The 20,372-nt window shown below is 35.3% G+C and overlaps 1 long non-coding RNA gene across 1 annotated transcript in view; it reads left to right on the top strand.

Moving 5' to 3' along the window:
• LOC140700168 (uncharacterized) overlaps window positions 1–20,372 on the top strand; it is a 73,305-nt gene that overhangs the window by 31,905 nt on the left and 21,028 nt on the right. The window lies entirely within an intron of this gene.

The raw sequence follows: 20,372 nt of genomic DNA, 5'->3' as shown, positions 1-20,372 counted from the left end.
TTGGGCTGGGGTGGGGGGGATTGATAATTAGGTTTTTTTTTTAATTTTCTTATTTAATGGAGGTCTGGGGATTGAACCCAGGACCTCATGCATGCTAGGCGTGTGTTCTACCACTGAACTATGCCCTGTCCCCCCACTTTTTTCCTATTTAATCAGCCCCCTCCCCAGTATAACCAATCTCCCATCTCCTTTGCTACTCTGTTACCCACACAGATACCTCTTCTCTCTGATTAGGCTCTACCGCCCCACACCAGGCCACTCCCTGCATATATGCCCTCCTCACACCTGCTTACCCTCTGGCTCCTCAGGCTAGGTTATTTCCATACATGGATACCCTCCTCATCCTACAGGCTTTGGTGGCCCACAAAGGTATTCTTCACCTTACTCAGGCTCTGACTCCCCATACGAAGATGCAACCCATCTAGGACCCCTTCCTTATTCACTTTGGGCTGTTCCTCCACTTGGACACCTTGGACTCTAATGTCCCCCTTCCCATCCTGCACCATACACACACACACACACAACACACACACACACACCCCAGGCTACCCCTTCCACAGATACCCTGCTCATGTCATTTGGGCTCCAAAAGCATATGTAAGGCTGCCCCCATGTGGGCAGCTTCATCACCCAGCTTGGGCTCTGACATACCACACTAGGCCAGCTACCTGCACGGCGTTCCTCTTCACCCTGCTCAGGTGGAGCTAGGTCATCCTTTTCTATTTTCTGGTAAGTATTGTGTAATTGGTGGCATTTCTTCCTTAAATGTTTGAAAGAATTCACCTGGTGGTTTCTTTGTGGGAGTTATGGAATTCGATTTCTTTCATAGACACAGGGCTATTCATTCACTTTTCTTCTCATGTCAGTTTTGGTAAGTTGGTTTTTGCCCTAGGAGTTTGTTCATTGCATCTAAATTTTCAAGTTTATTAGCATAATTTGCTCGTGAAATCCTCTTTTCTTTTAAATTATGCAAACCTTGTATTAATTTCCCCCTTTTCATTCCTCCTACTGGTTTTACCTTCCCTTGTCAGTCTCCCTATCTCTCTCTCCCTTTGTCTCATTAGGGGTTTATCTATTTTAATGTCTTTTCCAAGTGCCAATTGTTGGCTGTATTGATTATCTGTTGATTCACTAATTTCTGCATTTATCTCTATAATTGTCTTCCTTCTATTTTTTTTTAAATTTTGCTGTTGTTTTGGTATCTTACTGAGGTAGCTGCTTAGACAGGGGGATAGCAAACTTTTTCTGTAAAGGGCCAGATGGTAAATATTTTAGGCTTTGTGAGTCATACAGTTATCTGTTGTTACTATGCTGTTAGAGTAAAAAAGCAGCACAGACACACATAAATGAATGGGTGTGGCTACGTACCAAAAAAAAACTTGATTTACAAAAACAGGGAGAGGGCCAGATTTTGCTGACCCTTGGCTTAGAACAAGAGATCCTTTATAAACTTGTTCCCATATCTATTATTTCTCTTGCCTTTCATTTATGTCTTGTCTTTTGGTAAATCAGGTTATTTTTGATTGAGTTCCAGAAATGCATTTGAAGGACTGTAGATAACTTGAAGCTCTGAATGATGTTAATCTTCCTCCAGATAATTTATTTTTGCTACTGCCAGGCAGATAGATTAATGTCACTTGTAGTCCCTTTAATCCAAAGAGGGATTGAGATCATTTGAAGCTGGATGAGTCCTTTTGGGTCCTAAATGAAAATTTGAGGTGTATATTTTTTCCTTGCAGCTTGACTCTTAATTTTTGTCACTTCAGCACCATGAATCTGTTAAAAACTGTATTTAGCTTCTAGATCTCTTGACTTCTACTTTCAAAAGTGGCAGAAAGAAATGATCTCAAATGCCAGACCCATATCTCCTTTCTGAGATTTCTAACCCTGAGATTCCTCATACATTGATTGATTTCTGATGCTTTCTAACAGATATATAATTTCTCCAACTTTTCCAATTGTTTGTAGTGAGAGTAACTCTAAACCATTTATTCTAAACAAAACAAAACAAAACAAAACAAAAAAAAACCCCACCATCTATTCTGCCATTGCTGGAAACAGAACTTTCTTTGTACTTCCAAGTACACAATGTGTCTTTTCAATGTATAGATTTGAGTCTTCAGTTCAGGAAACTGTTGATTTTTCTACGTAGAACTCCAATTATGAATGTTAGGCTTTTTTTTTTTTCCTGCCTTTCTCCTATTTCTGTAATTTAAAAATCCTTTTTAAAAAGCAGTAATTCTTTTTTTTTCTAGTTGAAGTATAGATGATTGAAAGCAGTAATTTTTAAACGTTTAAAAGTACACTTTTCCATTTGCAACAACATGGATGGACCTAGAGGGTTTTATGCTTAGTGAAAAAGGTTAGCCAGAGAAAGACAAATATTCTATGTTATCAGTTTTAAGTGGAATCTAAAAAATAAAACAAATTAGCATATATAACAAAATAGAAACAGACACAGATATAGAGAACACACTAGTGGTTACCAGTTGGGAGAGGGAAGGGGAGAGAGGTAGAACGAGGTAGGAGATTAAGAGGCACAAACTACTATGTATAAAATAAATAAGCTACAAGAATATATTGTATAGTGCAGGGAAATATAGCCATTATTTTGTAGTAACTTTAAGTGGAGTACAATCTATAAAAAATTGAACTACAGTGTTGTCTACCTGACACTAATATTGTGAATCAACTATACTTCAATAAAAAAATTTAAAAATAAAACATAAAAATAAATTGAAAACACTTTTACCTCACTGTGCTTTCAATTTTATTTTCATTTCTGTTATGATTTTGCTTTTTCTTTTATTTCTTTCCTCAGCCTGTCATTTCATACTTCATCTTTTTCTGTTATCTGGCCATCTATATTCTCGTATTTTTGCATTGATTTTTTTCTACTATAGCAGTAACTGTCCCTTGTCTACTGATTTTAATTCATGGCAAATGTTTGGCAGACGACTCTTGATGGACCAGTAATGTTTGCATACAAAATAAAAAAGCACACATATTTTATAAGTTATATTACTTATTCCATGAATTTTATTTTTTGCCTTTATTTCAGCACAATTACTAATAATGTTGTACTATTTTCATATAATTTGCATTCCATTGACAGTAATGATCTACAAGATTACAAATTTAAACATAATTTTATTCAAAGTATACCAAATTTGTACAGAGGTGTATAAACTTTGGTATATTTTGAAAACAAAAAGGAGAAAATCAATGCCTGGCACTTAGTGGGAAACAGTACTTTGTTATGCAGGAATCTTCTGCAATTTGTGCTGAGAGGAAGAATTTGACAAGTTAGTTCATCTTTTCTGTTTCCTAAAACTTCTGCCACTCAAATCCTCCCTGTTCGATGAAGCAATGTCAGTAGCAGTACAACCCACAAACCTGTGTGGTATTTGGCACAGTTGTCTTTTGTTTTGAAGATACCAGGCAAAGGATTTGGAGAAGTATTTCCCTGGGGCCTGAAAGAGCTTATTCACAAGAACAGAAATTTAAAGTTATTAATTGCAATGTGCTGGCACTGATCCAAAGTGACAGAGTTGCCTATTTGCTCTTTAATGTATCCATGTGCTTGTGATACATGGTTCACTGTAAAGTGTGGGACCCAGAGCAAAGGCCTCTTTCATCTGAGTCTAAATGTGGTACTGGTATTTGGTAATAATTTTCATCTTCACTATGAAATGTTTTTCTGGTTACGTTTTTGGCTGATACCAAGTTTTACTGCTCTTCCTCACTGTTTGTTTGTTTCTTTGTTTTGTTTTATTTTTCTTTAGTATCTTTGTATCAGTGCAATGCCAAATACTTCACAGCATGTATCATCGCCGGCTCTTTCTAAAAGCTGCTACCTGCCCCTCCTCCCCCACCACTCCAATAGTCCTCCATCCATTTGCACCTGTTTTCAACACTCCTTCCATATTTTATCATTTGTGGATTTTGAACTGTAACCCAGTGTTGTTGAAAATAATTTGCAGGGTGTTAGAGGTTGAATTGTGTCCCTGCTCTTCTCCTCCCCAAAAAAGGTATGTTGAAGTCCTAACTCCTAGTACCTCAGAATGTGACCTTGGAAATAGGGTCATTGCAGATATAATTAATTAAGACTAAGTCATACTAGAGTAGGGTGGGCTGCTAGTCCAACATGACTGATGTCCTTATAAACAGACTGCCATGAAAAGTCAGAGATACACAGGGACAGCACCATGCTATGATGAGTGCAGAGATTGGAGTCATGCAGCCGCAAGCCAAGGAATGCCAGAGATTGCCAGCAAACCACCAGAGTTGGGAGGAGACATGGATTGCCCTAGTTTTCAGAGGGAGTCTGGCCTTACCTACATCTAGATTTCTAGCTTCTAGGTCCCAGAACTGTGAGTCAATTTGTTGTTTTTCTGGTGCACTGTTACAGCAGCACTAGGAAACAAATACACGGGGTGTCCCCTCTGTCCCCTTTTTGCTCTGGTTGGTTTCTAGAAGGTGAAAGGAACTTTGGAACAACTAATTTGTTGCCAAATTCTATTGCCCACTATTCTCCAGCTTTACAAAAAAATTCTGTTACTAGAATTGCCTACATGATTGCCCCAAAAGGAATGGGATCTTGTGCCATATGATAACTCACAAATGATCCTGAATAAATAAATATATATTGCCTCATACATGGATGCAAATGAACTTCTCCATAGCATACATGTGACTGAAATATGTAAGGCTATTGAGTTATTGTGAGTTCGTGTCTTTTCTAACTGGTTGCATTGTTAGAAATGGAGACTCTTTGTAAGTAGTACACATCAAGTTCTGGTAAAAGTTCATTATACCCTCCGAGTCCTCTGTGAGGACACAGGCTTAACTATGTGAGAAAAATGGGAAGCTCCATTGTTAGGACTGTGAAGGCCTTAATGAGGTCACTATCCCAGATCTTTATATACTCACTACTCCCTGATCAGTAGTAGCTCACTGGAAGTTGGATATTTTGTAAAAGTGTGTGCTTCTTGAGGTCTTCAACTTCCTATAAGGCAACAAGTGGAAGATGGCATTTCAAATGTGGCTTGGCCATTCTGAATCTAATCATGACATTTCGTTTGTGTAAGACCCCAGACATTTATTGATTCATGATAACATCTCCTCCACCTACTTCCTCATTTCTTACAATATTCTCTTAAAAGCTCTTTACAATATTCTTTTATATATATATATATATATATATATATTTTTTTTTTATTGAAGTATAGTCAGTTTACAATGTTGTGTCTACAATACTGTCTTGAAGACTATCTCCTTTGTCTCCTCCCTTTCCCTTCTGAATTCATTCCAATCAATCTTTTGTCCTCAACACTCCATTAAAATCATTTCACTCAAGTTACCAATGAATTCCAGGGTCAAATCACATGGTCGATTTATCTTATTTAACCCCCTTAGTAGCATGTGACACACCTCACCTCCTCTTTTGTGAAATTTGGATTCGGAGACACCCTTCTTTTCTTTTCCTTCCTTCCTTCTCTCCCCCTCTCCCTCCCTCTCTCTTTCTCCCCTTCTCTCTCTCTCTTTCTTTCTTGATCCTTTTACCTCACAGGCTGCAGCCTCGCTTGTCTTGTTGGTTGCATCATTCTATTTTCACTATTTCTAGGTATAGGAGTCTCCCATAGTTCAGTCCGCCGACCTTTTATCACTCTCTTGGTGATCTCACCTGATCTCACTGCTTTAAATACTGTTTCGACACTGATACCTCCCACAATTGTATCTCCAGCCCTGAAATTGTCCCTGAATTCCACATATATATATATATATACAAATGACTACTTGATATCTCCACATGGTGGTCTAATTGTTTTCTCAAACTCAACATACCCAACACAAAACTTTTGATTTCTGCTCCCACCAAAAAAATGTTCCCACCCCATTCTACAGTTTTCTTCAACTGAGTGGAGGATAAGTCCATTTTTTGTTTGTTTCTTAGGTCAAAAACTAGAGAGATATTATTGATTTCTTTCTCTCATTCACTTCTTGTCCATCACAAATGAAGTTGCTCTACCTTTAAAATATACTCAGAATCCTACTGCTTCTCCACTGCTATTACCTTAATCTAAACCACTTTAATTTCTCATCTGCACAAACGCAAACATCAATCCATTTGGTCTGCCTGCTTCCACAACTGCTCCCTAACAGTCTCTTCTTCAGATAGCAACCAATGATAAAATGTAGGATTATGTCACTTCTCTGCTCATATCCTTCCAGGTTTCCTGTCACACCATGAATAAAAGCTAAAATCCCTGTAAAGCCCTACACAATCATGCCCCCATGCACCTTCCGAAACCGATTTCCAGCCATTCTCCTTTTCCCTTATTCTACCAGCTTTTGCCGCTTTACTTACCCTTTAAGGCATTTGTACTTACTATTCCCTCTGCTAGAACGGTCTTCTTGATATCTACCTGGCTGACTCCCTCACTGTCTTTGGGTCTCTGTTTAAACTACCCCTTATAAAAGCCTTCCCTGATGAACCTGTATAAAATTGCCCTGCTTTATTTTACTTAACATCAGCTGGTATATTTGACCATTGTTGATCTTTCCTCACTAAAAATAAGCTCCAACAGGGATGTTGTCTGTCACATTCAGTGCTGCATTTCTAGCTCTTAGATGTGTGGTCAGCATATTTGTTAAATGAATGAATGAATCCTACCTGAGAGAGATGCTAACTATACAATGTCCTGATCTGAACACCAAATTTGACCTCACATAAACCCCTCTTCCAAGACTTCCTGAATACTGCAGCACCACCTTTTTGGGAGCTAACCCTAAAAAGTGCATATATAAAATCACTCAAAAAGAGAAATTCCTGAGCTTTATCTTCTTCAGTCAAGTTATCTCCAACAAGAACTCAGTTTCAGTAGATTGAGAATCCTCCAAATTAATTAAAATATTTCCACTGCTTCAGAGAAAAATTACCTTTTCATTTCTTCACTAATCTTGAGATGAAGGCATTTTTTTTCATTTGGTCCTAGAACAGTGTCTGGCATCTAGTGGGCAGCTCGGTAATTGGTGAAAGAATGAACACACAGAACCCATTGGTAATTAAGGCCTTTCAAGTATTGGAAGACACTATTCAGTGCCATCCCCATACTAGCTTCCCCAACCCATCTTGGCCTGCCACCTAGTGGTAGTTGCTTCCAACACTGTGCGGGGACCCGTTCTGTCCCAAGGATACTCTGGTTCTGGTGACCTTCATCTTAGCTAATTTCTTCAGGAAGCAAACTCCAACTGAAATCATCAATCCAAGATTTGGGAGCCATTAGCACAAATAGCTGTTTTTCAAAACAGTTTTTGACAAAAGGAGGCACCACATACCGTAAGGAAGGCAGAAATGGTTTGGCACAGGTATATTACTATCTAAGTGCAAAGGTGTTGGGCTGAAATATAGGCGCATTCAGAGTGGCTCTAGGAGGCATAAAACTCCAGAACAGTCTGCTCAGTAAGGGAGGATGGCAGTTCAGTCTACATCCAAGTACATTACTCGTATCAATCACTGCATCCCATCCAAGACAATGAATACACAAAATACACTTTTGTGCAGCCTCACCTGCAACTCAGAGTTTCTGAATCTTTATCTTGTTACTGACCATTGTTGGTAATTTGCTTCTCCCAACACCCACTCCGGTGACCTTGGATACTGTTGACCAAGCAGTTGGCTTCCCTTTACCCAGTGCTGTTTTAAGACTAATTTTAAGGCTGTTCCAAGAGAAAGTAGTGTCATGAGCTCACTTCTGAAAAATATAAACCATATGCTTTAATTTGATGTTATTTGAAATTTTGAAATAAAACACATCAAAACAATGGTAGTTTTAAAATACATAGCTCCAAATTACATATGCCTCTTTCTTTCATGTTGCGAATCTGATAGAGCAGGGGACTATTTATAACATTATCTACCTGCTGTCTCCATGCCCTCAATGGAATGTGCTGTCTCCCACTGCAAGTCAACTGTACTCAAACAAAACTTCAGATATAAATAGGAAATTGTTTTAAAGTAGCATTTGTAATGTCTTTGGAGGAATATGTTAGGTATTATCCTAAATATTTGTTAGCAGCGTTATCTAGATATAACTGTAACTTGAATGATCTAGAATTCAGTTAGATTTACACAACAGAAAGCATATTTCTATCATTGCAGTTTTATTGTGTTAAATAAATCAGATATGGGTGCGTTAAAATGTATATTTACAGTTCAACGAGTAAAAACACACAAGTATCAACCATTCTGACTAACAAATACATTATGACACCTGGGGAGCACCGTCTGGCAGGCTTCCTTGATTGTATTCCTCTACCTTCCTGCCCCCCAGAACTACTATGCTGAATTTTGCTCATGACTTCCTTGTATTACTTTTCTATTGTTTTCCTTATATAGGAAAATACACATTCAAAATTCTGCCTACTTTGGAACTTTATGTAAGTGGAACAATACTGTGTGAATTCTTCTGACTTGCTTCTTCCAGTCAACATAATTTTAAGATTCATTAATGGTGGTATGGGCAGCCAGAGTTCTTGTATTTTCAGCCTATACAGTATTTCATTGTATGGATGTCCTACTATTTACCTCCTCTATAGTTGGTGGACATCTGAGCTGTTTCCAGGTTTTTGCTATCAGAAATAACACTGCTTATTCTCCAGTGAAGACATAGAAATGGCCAACAGGTACATTAAAAAATGCTCAATATCACTAATTATCAGAGAAATGCAAATCAAAACTACAATGAGGTATCACCTCACGCAAGTCAGAATGGTCATTATTCAAAAGTCCACGAACAATAAATGCTGGAGAGGCTATGGAGAAAAGGGAACCCTCCTGCACTGTTGGTGGGAATGTAGTTTGGTGCAGCCATTATAGAAAACAGTATGGATATTCCTCAAAAGACTAAAAATAGACTTACCATATGATCCAGCAATCCCACTCCTGGGCATATAATCAGAGAGAACCTTTATTCAAAAAGATACATGCACCCCAATGTTCATAGCAGCACTACTTACAATTTACAATAGCCAAGACATGGAAAAAACGTAAATGTCCATTGACAGATGACTAGATAAAGAAGTTGTGGTGTATTTATACAATGGAATACAACTCAGCCATAAAAAATAATAAAATAATGCCATTTGGAGCAACATGGATGGAGCTGGAGAATGTCATTCTAAGTGAAGCCAGAAAGAAAGAAAAATACCATATGATATCACTTATATGTGGAATCTAAAAAAAGAAAGACAAACGAACTTACAAAACAGAAACAGATTCACAAAGAAAACTTATGGTTATCAGGTGGGAAGGAGGTGGAAAGGATAAATTGGGAGTTCAGGATTTGCAGATACTAACTAACTAATATATATAAAATAGATAAACAAGTTTATACTGTATAGCACAGGGAACTATATTCAATATCTTGTAGTACTTATGGTTAAAAAGAATATGAAAACAAATACATGTATGTTCCTATATGACTGAAGTATTTTGCTGTATACCAGAAATTGATACAGCGTTGTAAACTGACTATACTTCAATAAAAATATATATATTTAAAAAAAAAAGAAATAACGTTGCTTGGAGGCATCTTGTAAATGCCTTGCCTCCAAGTGCAGAGATACAGTCTCTCTGGTGTATATATGCGTATTTACTCTACAAACTAATGCTAAACTGTTTTTCTAAGTGGCTGTACGAGTTTACACTCCCTTCCGGTATTCATCATTGTACTATATCCTACCCAATACTTAGAATTAAAACCTTTTTTTTTCATGTCTTGTAGGTGTGAAATGGCACCTGTGATTTCAATATGCATTTCTTAGATTACTAATGAAATTATCATTTCATTTACGATGATATAGGTATCCATATCATTTATAGAATATTTATTTTGTGTGAAATATCAGTTCATGTCTGTTGCCCATTTTTCTATTGGGTTTCTGTCATTTTCTTATAGATCTGTAGCTTATTATATATTCTTGATATTAGTCCTTTTTCAGTGCTTTGTGTTTCAAGTATCCTCCTCCAACTTGGGGCTTCTCTTTTCACTCTGTGGTGTCTTTTAATGAACAGATCTTAATTTAATGTATTCACATTTATCAATCTTTTCCTTTATGATTTGTAGTTTCCTTAAGAAATCTTTCTCTAATCCAAGATCATAAAATCATCTCCTGTATTTTCTTCTTAACACAATCTAGCTTTGCCTCTCCCATTAAGTCCACATTTAATCCACCTAGAATTGGTATTTATGTATATAGCATTAGGTAAAGACCCTATTTTTTTAATCTCAATATAGTAATTTCCATTTTAGCATAAATCTACTTTTCATTTATATATGGTTTCTGGTCCCTCTACATTGTCCCATGGTCTATTTATTTATTCCTGTACAAAGTCTGCACTATTTATTACAGGTCTTAGTATGTGATAGGGCAATTCTTTCCTCATCTCTTTTCTTGGTTATCATTTGCTTTTAACTTCCACAGAAAGTTACACACCAGACTGTCAGGTCCAATAAGACTTGACAACTCTTGAAATTTTAAATGGATTTGCATTAATGCTGGGGGTAACTGTCATATTTACAAAATTGACTCTTCCTATTTATGAATATGACATGTCCACTGATTTGAGTCTGTTAATGTCTTTGGTTAAAGGTTTAAAACTTTCTCCAAGAAGGCTTGCACATTTTTTGTTAGATTGAATACTAGCTACTTTATATCTGGTTTCTATATTGATTTTGTCTTCACAGAGCTTTCTAATCTTTTGATTCCAATAATTTACTTGTAGAGTCTTTCATACCATGTCCTCTGTAAGTAATGACCATCACTAATAAGTCTTACTGTCGCACTCTCTATAGATTGGCTCTTCTGACTCCAGAGTAAAGCGGATTACTGCTTTGCTACTGAATCTTCCTAAATTTGTTTCCTCATCTGTAAAATGAGGAACCCCAACAGAATTGTTTTGATGCTTACATGAAATAACATATGGGAAAGTGGCCAGCATATTATTCTTCTCTTCAGTTGCTTGCTTTCAGACAGCACGTGGTTTTCTTTCTTTGTATGCTCACGTATTTTGCACATTGCAGTCACTTTGAGTATTGAGAATAAATTATTTTACTTCTTGGGTCTCAAAGGGCAGAAAGAATATTTCTTGGCTTATTATATCCCCTTCCTGAAGGCTATATATAGCAGAGTGGGCTTGAAAAAAAAAAGATAGGTTTTCACTTCGGGTTAAAAACAAAGAATGTATTATATAGCTAAGTAAAAGTAAACCCACTCTCTTACACCTACCACAAGAATTCTGAGAATGACTTTAGGACACTTAAATATATTCTCCAAATAATCTGTGTATAAATACAATGTAGATACAAAATTCCTTCCCTTCAAGTGATCCTTATTACATGCACTGAGTAAATTTAGAAATATTTTCAGTATAAGGATAGAAACAAAGGCTTTACTAGCTGATTTTACCACAATAATCAGGATATTATTATTGTCACTATTATTTTGATCTGGTTTGACTGTACTGCTGTGACTTAACAGGGACAATGGATTAGAAAAGAATCTTTCATATTTTTCTTGGGTATCAGAGCCTGGCTTGGATTCTTCCGTTCTTGGATTTGCTTTTACTGGTAATATTACTTTAAGTCTGAATGCATACTACACTGAACTGTTTCCTTCAATTATAAAATGGAATTATTAAATTATGACTTACCCTTTTATTTCTTACATAGTTATCACTAGGTGGCAGCGCACTAACATTTAAAAATATTTTTAAACACAAAGTATTTTTAAATGTTAAAGCATTTAAAACTATTTAAGCCACAGTAAAAAAAAAATCACAAAATATTTAAAAATAAGATACCAATTTTCACTTCCAAAATTGATCATTTTTAAAGCATCCATTATTGGTTTTTTTGTGAAGAAATATGCATTTTCACATACAGCTGTGGTGAAGGTAAATAAGAGGGCAACTTGTGTCAAAAACCTCCAATGTTCATACTCATTGAATCAAGCACTGCAGGAAACTACTTTTGGAAGAGACGTGCATTAGGTTTACTTATAAGGATATTCAATAGTATTCTTTACACAAGCCAAAAATCTAATGAAATAACCTCAATATCCAATAACAAGAACTGATTAAAATGCCCTCCACATAACCCACCTAAATAATCTCTGAATAAAACTGACTTACTCATGCAACATACATGTCCAAGAACTTCTGCTTACTAATTATGTTTACATGTTTACTAAGACTCAGTGTGTTCCTAAATTATATCATTTTTTTCCTGTGATTTCATGACTTAATATTATGTAAACCAATTAAATATGGGTACAGAGTTGATTCACTGAAAACTAAGTTAAATGCTTTGGAAAAACTGAATAAGGATGTCACTTTAAAAATCAGTTGGGGGGGAAGGTATATATAGCTCAGTGGTAGAGTGCATGCTTACTAGCGTGCACAAGGTCCTGGGTTCAACCCCTACTACCTCCATTAAGGTATTTATTATTTAATTTACAAATAAATAAACCTAATTACCTCCTCCCCCCAAAAAATTTTTTAAAAGTCTTAGAGGTTAAGGTTAAAAAGAAAAAAAAATGACAGTTAACAATCACATACTTCACACCCAATAAAATAGCTATTATCAGAAAAACGTAAAATAACAAGTGTTGGTCAAGATATGGAGAAATTGAAATTCTCATGCATTGCTCATGAAAATATAAACATAGAATTACAATATGATCCAGCAATTCTACTCCTGGATATATACGAAAAAGAATTGCAAGGGACTCAGATACTTGTACACCAATGTTCATAGCAGCATTATTCACCATAGACAAAAGGTGGACACAGCCCAAATGTCCATTGACAAACGGATAAACAAAATTTGGTATGTGTATACAATGGAATATTCAGTCATAAAAGGAATGAAATTCTGACACATGCTACAAAATGCACTTGGACACATTAAGTGAAATAAGCCAATCACACAGGACCACATATTGAATAATTCTTACATGGGGTACCTAGAATAGGCAAATTCATAGAAGGAACAGTAGCAGTTGCCAGGGAGGGGCTGGAAGTGGGGCAGAAATGAGGAGTTACTGTTTAATGGGTACAGAATTTGTTTAGGATGAAGAAGTTCTAGAAATGTATAGTGGTGATGGCCGCACATTGTAAATGTACTTGGTGTCACTGAAATAAACACTTAAAATGGCTTAAATGGCAGTTTTTGTTATATACAATTTGAAAGATGCTGAATTAGCTCTTACAACTGTGGTTCTATAAGCTTAAGCTAACAGGATAATGTGGTAGACCTAAACTTTAAGGACATTCACTCAAGTGCTACACGCTGATGTAGGCACTTGGGACTTAAAACAAGATCCAGGCTTTCATGGGCCTTATAGTCTGACAACCAACATATATTGTGCTAGGTAATAACATATTACTGGGTAATAAATAATTGGAAAAAGGAAAGCAGAGTAAGGGAGATAGCGGATTCTATTCAATTCAAAGGTGAAGATAAATCTCACTAAGATAACAGTATCATGCAGACATCCAGGCAAGGGAAATGGCCCCAAAGGCTATGAAAGAGAAGCATTACCTGGACTGTGAAAAACAAGGCCAGAATGGCTGGAATGCAGTGACCATGGGGACAGGTACTGGGAGGTCTGGTCAGATAATAGGGGCCAAATTATGGAGGAACCTCTTAAGCACTGAAGCTTTACTCTAATACAAATGGGGAGCCATAGCAGGATTCTGAACAGACGTGATTGAACTCTGATAGCTGTGCTAAGAATATACTAAAGGGAGGCAGAGGCAGAAAGCATGGAGACCTGTTAGGAACAGGTAAAGGATGAAGGCAGTGGAAACAGTTGTCAGATTCTAGGTATTTTCTGATGGTAGACAAGATTTCCTAATGTACTGGATGTGGAATGTGAGAAGAGTTAACAATTTCAGTTTTGGGTCTCAGTAATTGATGTTATTTGTTGGGGAAGACTGGGCTGAGCAGGTGGTGAGGAGTGGATGAGAGTAAAATTCAGCCTTGGCATGTTATGTTTGAAGTGCCTATTAGATAATTCAAGTAGAGATGTCCAGTAGGCAGTTAAATCTCCATTTGTTGGGGGGAGGTCTGAACTGGAAATATAAGTTTAGAAATTGACAGCATACTAATACTTAAAGCCATGAGACAGGAAGAGCAACAAGGAATGAAGGAAGACTAAGCCTCCTGGGAATACCTCACAATCCAAAGGTTAGGGAAGAGAAAAAACAAAGGACCCTAAGGATAATAAAAACTTAAATTTAAATCTTCATTTATGACTCCTTGTTTTATCTGCCTATTTATGCTGATGAACCGATTAACTTCGCTAAGAGGGCATGTTCCATCCTAAATATTCACATATTCAGGAGAAACAATTGGTAAAAAGGTAACTTCAGATAGATTACCACCCAGGGATGAGTTGTGCCATTCATCTCCCTCCTCCCTTTTGTGCCCATCTATACACTCAAATCATTTAGAAAGGCAAGGACTATGGAAAACTGACCACTACAGAAGTTTATAGGGTAAAGTTTTTAGGAAGGCAGTTTCCCAGTGTGCAGATAAACATAGCGTATTTACAAGTAATGTGAAACATAAAAAAGCTTAAAGGTAGAATGGTTGCCATCAGTCTGAAACAATTTGAGATGTGTAAAATGACTTCAACAAATGCTTACGTTAACTGTGAAAAGCCAGCCATCACTAAATTCAGTGAATAATGACCAACTTGTCTCCAGCCTGCAAATCACTTTCTACTAAAGTGAGCGTGTTCTTAGGATAGTTAGATGCTTAGTTAGATCTTACCATTTTGTGTTTTCATTTAAGGTAACTTTCCTCCTTACTTGGGGAAAACTGAAGAAAGGATAATGTAAAATGACTTATCAGATTCAGGGGAAAAAACTGAAGTGGTACAGTGATACTCACATTTCTATACTGTACTGGGGTAGGGCCCAACTCCTGAGTCAATACCAAAATTTCCCACAAAGTTAAATTAACATTTCCACAAATGTTATATATACCCATCTATCTTATACCTAATAAGGTAACTATAGTAACTATGTAGGTAGAACCTGTGCTAGTATTTATATGAAATGTTTTTGAAAAAATAACATGATACCACTAAGTATCTAGCATATTATCTTTAACAGAGTAGGTATGCTTGATATTTCTGGAAATGATTATTTTAAAGTAATATATTCCTAAATGTTTACAGTTCAGGTATCAAGCCTTTTAAGTTAGCACTTATGGCAGTGGGAGGCTTAGTTTGACAGCCATTCAGCACATAATCTGTGTGAATTTGGAGTCCTAAACCCTAACTTCAACTCCCCATTCTGTTAAGTCATAACCCCTCAGAGCCTGTTGGCTCACTTGTAAAAGAATACTCTTACCTATCTTACAGGGGGAAACCATTTCTAATAAAATTTCTTGTTTTGTTTAGAAATTAAAATTAGGAGACTTGGTAAACTGTCTACAAATCTTTAATTTAAAAGCTCCCTCTTTCACCCTATCAGGCCTTGACTCCTATGGAGTTCTGTGTAGCACTGATTAAAAGATGCTCCTAATAATCTTCTTTCAAATACTCTCTGCAAGAGTCTCAATTAACTCAACAAAGCGAGGATCAACGAACACAATCTTCTTTAAAATTTAAGTATATAGCAAAGAGTAATAGGGAAACTAACAAAAATCTGTACCACAATTTTAATGGGGTGGTGCATGGAAAGGGATCCCAGAATGGTTAACTGTACCCTATAGGGTTCTCAACTGTTTAGAATTGCTACCTTCAACATACACTGAAGCATACAGGTGAGAAATCTAGGGCCTGATTTAATACCTGACACACAAATCCGAACTGAAACCACAATGTTACTGTTTTAAAAGCACTCTATTACTCCCAAGCTAGCTGGTGAAATATTTTTGTTGCAATCTAGGAACATTTTTACTTGATTAAAGTCTAGTAAGGTTAATAATCCCCTAAAATTAGACAAATGTTTTCTGAATCTTAGATTTCAAAATATAATAGCATAGAAATCTTTTAGGTTTCTAAATCCTAATTTTAGTCAGACATCATGTGCTTTAAAGACCATCAAAATGCCAATACAAGAAAATAACCACTATCTAGGAGGCTGGTTTAAAGATAAAATATAAAATATAAATGGTCCAATTTCTGTTATACTGCATATTGCCAATGAATATGAATTGTTCAAACCATACGCAATGGTTAACAAATTATAAATCCAACAAAAAAGGCAAACTGCAAAGTATTATAAAAACTGTGTTTTATTTTCAGTACAAGATAAATACCATGCTTGTTACTAGTGCAGTTTAAAGGCCAACAATGGCCATATAGCAAACTGCTGAACAGTCACCTAAATGCTAAAGAAAGAAAAGACAGAAAGTAAACATTAAACACAAAATTTCAATTACAAACATTTTAATAAAATGGAATGAGCTTTTTAAGAGAAGCTAATATGGAAGTCTAGTTCTCATGGACACCAAAAGAAGATGTTTATTTGATCAAATATCACCTTACCTTTTGCACAGAAATCTTATTGTGAAGTCACCATAGAGTCAATAGCTAAAATTTTAAGACTTTCTTTGGCCTTCTGGTATTAGACAAATTATTTACAAACTGTGGTTCAGTAATTCATGGATACTGGTAATATGATACAATTTTTTGTTAAGGGCTTTCCATTAAAAATTGTAAAACAACTTTGTAAGGCTGTACAAGGCTGTAAACTACTTTGCTAACATACCATGGAATGAAGAGGAAGAAGGAATAAGAATAGACCTTTTTTTAAGGCTAAAGTATCAATGTTATAGATGCATTCCTTAGAATACATTATGATTTACCCCAAAGGATCCTTTCCCATTAAATACCACCTGAGTACTACAATTTTCAAAGTAAAAAAATAAACATGAATTTACCATTGTATTTTAAAATAATTTAACTTACAGAATGCCGAGAAGTGTTACGCAGTAACAATGTGACAAAAAGAACACATCTTCAAAATGAAATGTTTTTACTAAATGCAGGGTCTGTCCAATTATGAAATTAATGTAAAACATTTACACCCATGGAGGAGTTTTAGGATACTCCCACATGAAAAACTCTTGGTAGTATTTACTATCCACAGATACAATTTCAAGATTTGTGTGACTTCAATTAAACTCTAATATTTTAAAAGACTCCCATTACAATATGTTAATTAATATAGCAGGAAGTCTTTAAAACATTAAAACCTGTCTATACCTAACCAAGTGTTTATATGTTCCATACAAATACCTAATAGTAGCTGCATACTCAGAGTGAATGCCAACAACCTGAAATTTTAAAGAAATTGGTTAAGACAAACCTAAATCAATCTGAACAGGATACAACTGCTTGAATATTTTGAATATTCATAAAAATTCATATTGCTTCTTTCTAATACCAAGAAAGAAGAGTATAAGAACTTCCTCCCAGAAGCCTAGACATTTTAACATTTTCTATTTCAACTTACAATAAAATACTTTAATCCTGAATCTTTATTTCTCTAAACCAAAAATCTCACATTACAAACACAAGGAATGCTATGTGTAAGGCCACATTTAATAAATTTATAATTTTTGGTTGAATATTTATTAAAAAATTAGTCTAAGGCTTCTAAGAGTCAAGTTGTTAAAAAATAAAATACACCAGTGTTTAAACTGAAGGTTAATGTAAAAAAAACAACATACACACACACTGTAAGAACAAAAAATAGAATGTTTTGCTACAAAAATCCCACTTAATGTATTTCAGCACAAAAATGTCTAATATGTACAATGGATAAGCGTGCATTTAAAGTACATACAACTACGGGATACATTTACAGATAGCTATGGGATGCAAATGAACTTAATGAAAAAAATTTAAAAGGCAATTATCTGTAAAACAGCTAGTATCTCAATACTGTATTCTCAGTAAAAAATTAGAACATTAACTTCCTCTTAAAATAACAAGCTGAAGCTTAAAACACAAAAGTGAAGCCATCTTATAAGATACAGAAAATGCAATGATCACTCAGGTATGAAAACCAAAATGTTGAGAGCACTCCAACAGGAAGTCTTGTAGTAGCATCTCATTGTATAAAACAGTATGTATTTTTCGGTTATTGGCACATTTAAATACATAGGGGAAAAGTCTTTACCCTTCCAACAGTTTTCCCCTTCCACTATAAAGTGTTATACAACATCCACTAAAACCTCCATGTTTATTTTCAGAACTGACCTTAATCTAGTAGAAAACAAAGCAATATTCTCCACAGGAGAATTAACTGAAAATAATACCTTTAAGCTACAATCCATAAGATTTTTGTGAACTCCAAATTGTAGTTAACTGCTCAAGAATATTCTAGGTTAATATGCTAAACTATGATCATTAGCTACTGCAACTTACTCCATATCTTGCTTATGAAAACTGACAAAATAAACACTTCCAAATTTATACTGGAATATCCTTTCCACAACATATGTCCTTTAACTAAAAGCAGCACATTCAATTCAAAGCGTTGCTTCAAAAGTGATACCATTCAGGTGCTGTATCACTGATTCATAATTTTACTGGCTGAAAGGAATTTGACTAATAAATGATATGGTTTAAAATTAAGCTCAAGTTTGTTTTCATATCCACTAAAATTATTATTAAGAAATGAAGGGATCTCTGGGATTCTTTTTTTTTTTTTGGTGTCTATGTAAAGATTTATCTCTTTGGATTGTTTTTAAACATTAAAAAAAAGTTTCCAAATAACATCAGCCCATTAAAAAAAAACAAACAGAAGGGATATGAAGAATAAAACAAGGCTTGCATTTTCACCTTTACTGCTATACATTCATTTATCAGAGAAAGACTTCGCAAAAATTAGTCAAATCAAGTTATTTCCTTCTGACAACACTTAAAAATAATGGACTAACAGCAAACAATTCTAGTACACTCAACATTGTCTGCAACAAGTCACATAATGAGATCAGCCAAGAAGGAAGAAGAGTGATATAGAACGAGCAATTAAAGGGTTCCACTGATAAAAAATGAAAAGGTGAACGAAGGATTTAAATAGTACAAAGTTTCCAGTTTTCATTTCAAGTTCAAGCACAGTTAAAGATTTTATGACTCCATTTTTAAACTGTTCAGAGAAAATTTTATCTCATGGACATTTACTTACCTTTTAAGCTTACTATTAACTAATAAATTCCCTTGTAATATATTTATGTCCACACTTCTTCACATTACGGCATTGTAATATAAAAAAAAGCTAAGACATGACAAAAACTAACAATACCTATACACAAAGCAAGAGAACAGATTTTGAAACAACCTCAAATAATATTAAAAAGGCAACTGCATTTTCAACAAGATAGAACACTTAAATCTGAGAGCAGACAGTTCTGATAAACACCAATGATCCCATGCAAATACTCTAATCACAAAATGTTTTAAAATAAAACTGGCAATAATATAAATAATTTGAAACAGCTAATTTTTTAAAAACTAGCGTGATAGTGGACAATATGAAAGAGAAGAACTGCAGTTCCCTGGAGGGCTTCTACCACCGCACGTTACATAATATCTAGGGGCCTAAATACTTTAATAGCACTGCTCTAAAATTCGACAATTTTTTTTTAAAAAAAACAATGTGTATTATTAGAAGATCTCTCAAAGATACTCATTTTAAAAACATTTTAAAAAATTAACTTGCTTAAGGATTTTAACTCAAATTTCTGAAGTGGTGATTCAGAATGACCTTCCTATAAAAATGTCTGATCAACTTGACACTGCTGATGCTAATTTTACAATGAAGAACACATGCTAACCAGGTGCTTTTAATGTGGGCTTATATGCAAGGCAGGTTTGAAAAAAATCTTTGATTAACTTCAGCATGAATCAATAGGTTTCATGAATATACAGAATTCCTTAAATTGTGGAGATGGGTACACCTATAATCTCCCATTACACATACAGGAGAATACAACCCAATGTTAATAAACATCACACCCTTCAGAAACGTATTTCCTGTAACTGGTAAATAAAACTAAGGCTTTCTTTACTCACATCTGTGTGCTGCACGGCTGGCTATATTTACATTGCCCATGGCTTCAAAAATAAACCATAAGCACTATCAATACAAAACAGCAAATAACTGCCGCATCAAATCAGAACTGTCAAAATATTTCTTCAATGCTAGCAGTTTACAATTAGTTTCAGCACATGTGTTGTAAGTAAGCTGCATTACTGTAGCAAATCATGTATGGGTTTTTACTAAAATGTTAAAACCACAAAAATTTTGACCCCTAACACATTGACTGGATTGCTACGTC

This window comes from Vicugna pacos, chromosome 12 (genome assembly GCF_048564905.1).
Source record: "Vicugna pacos chromosome 12, VicPac4, whole genome shotgun sequence".
Lineage (NCBI taxonomy): Eukaryota > Metazoa > Chordata > Mammalia > Artiodactyla > Camelidae > Vicugna > Vicugna pacos.
This window is presented reverse-complemented; position numbering and strand designations above follow the sequence as displayed.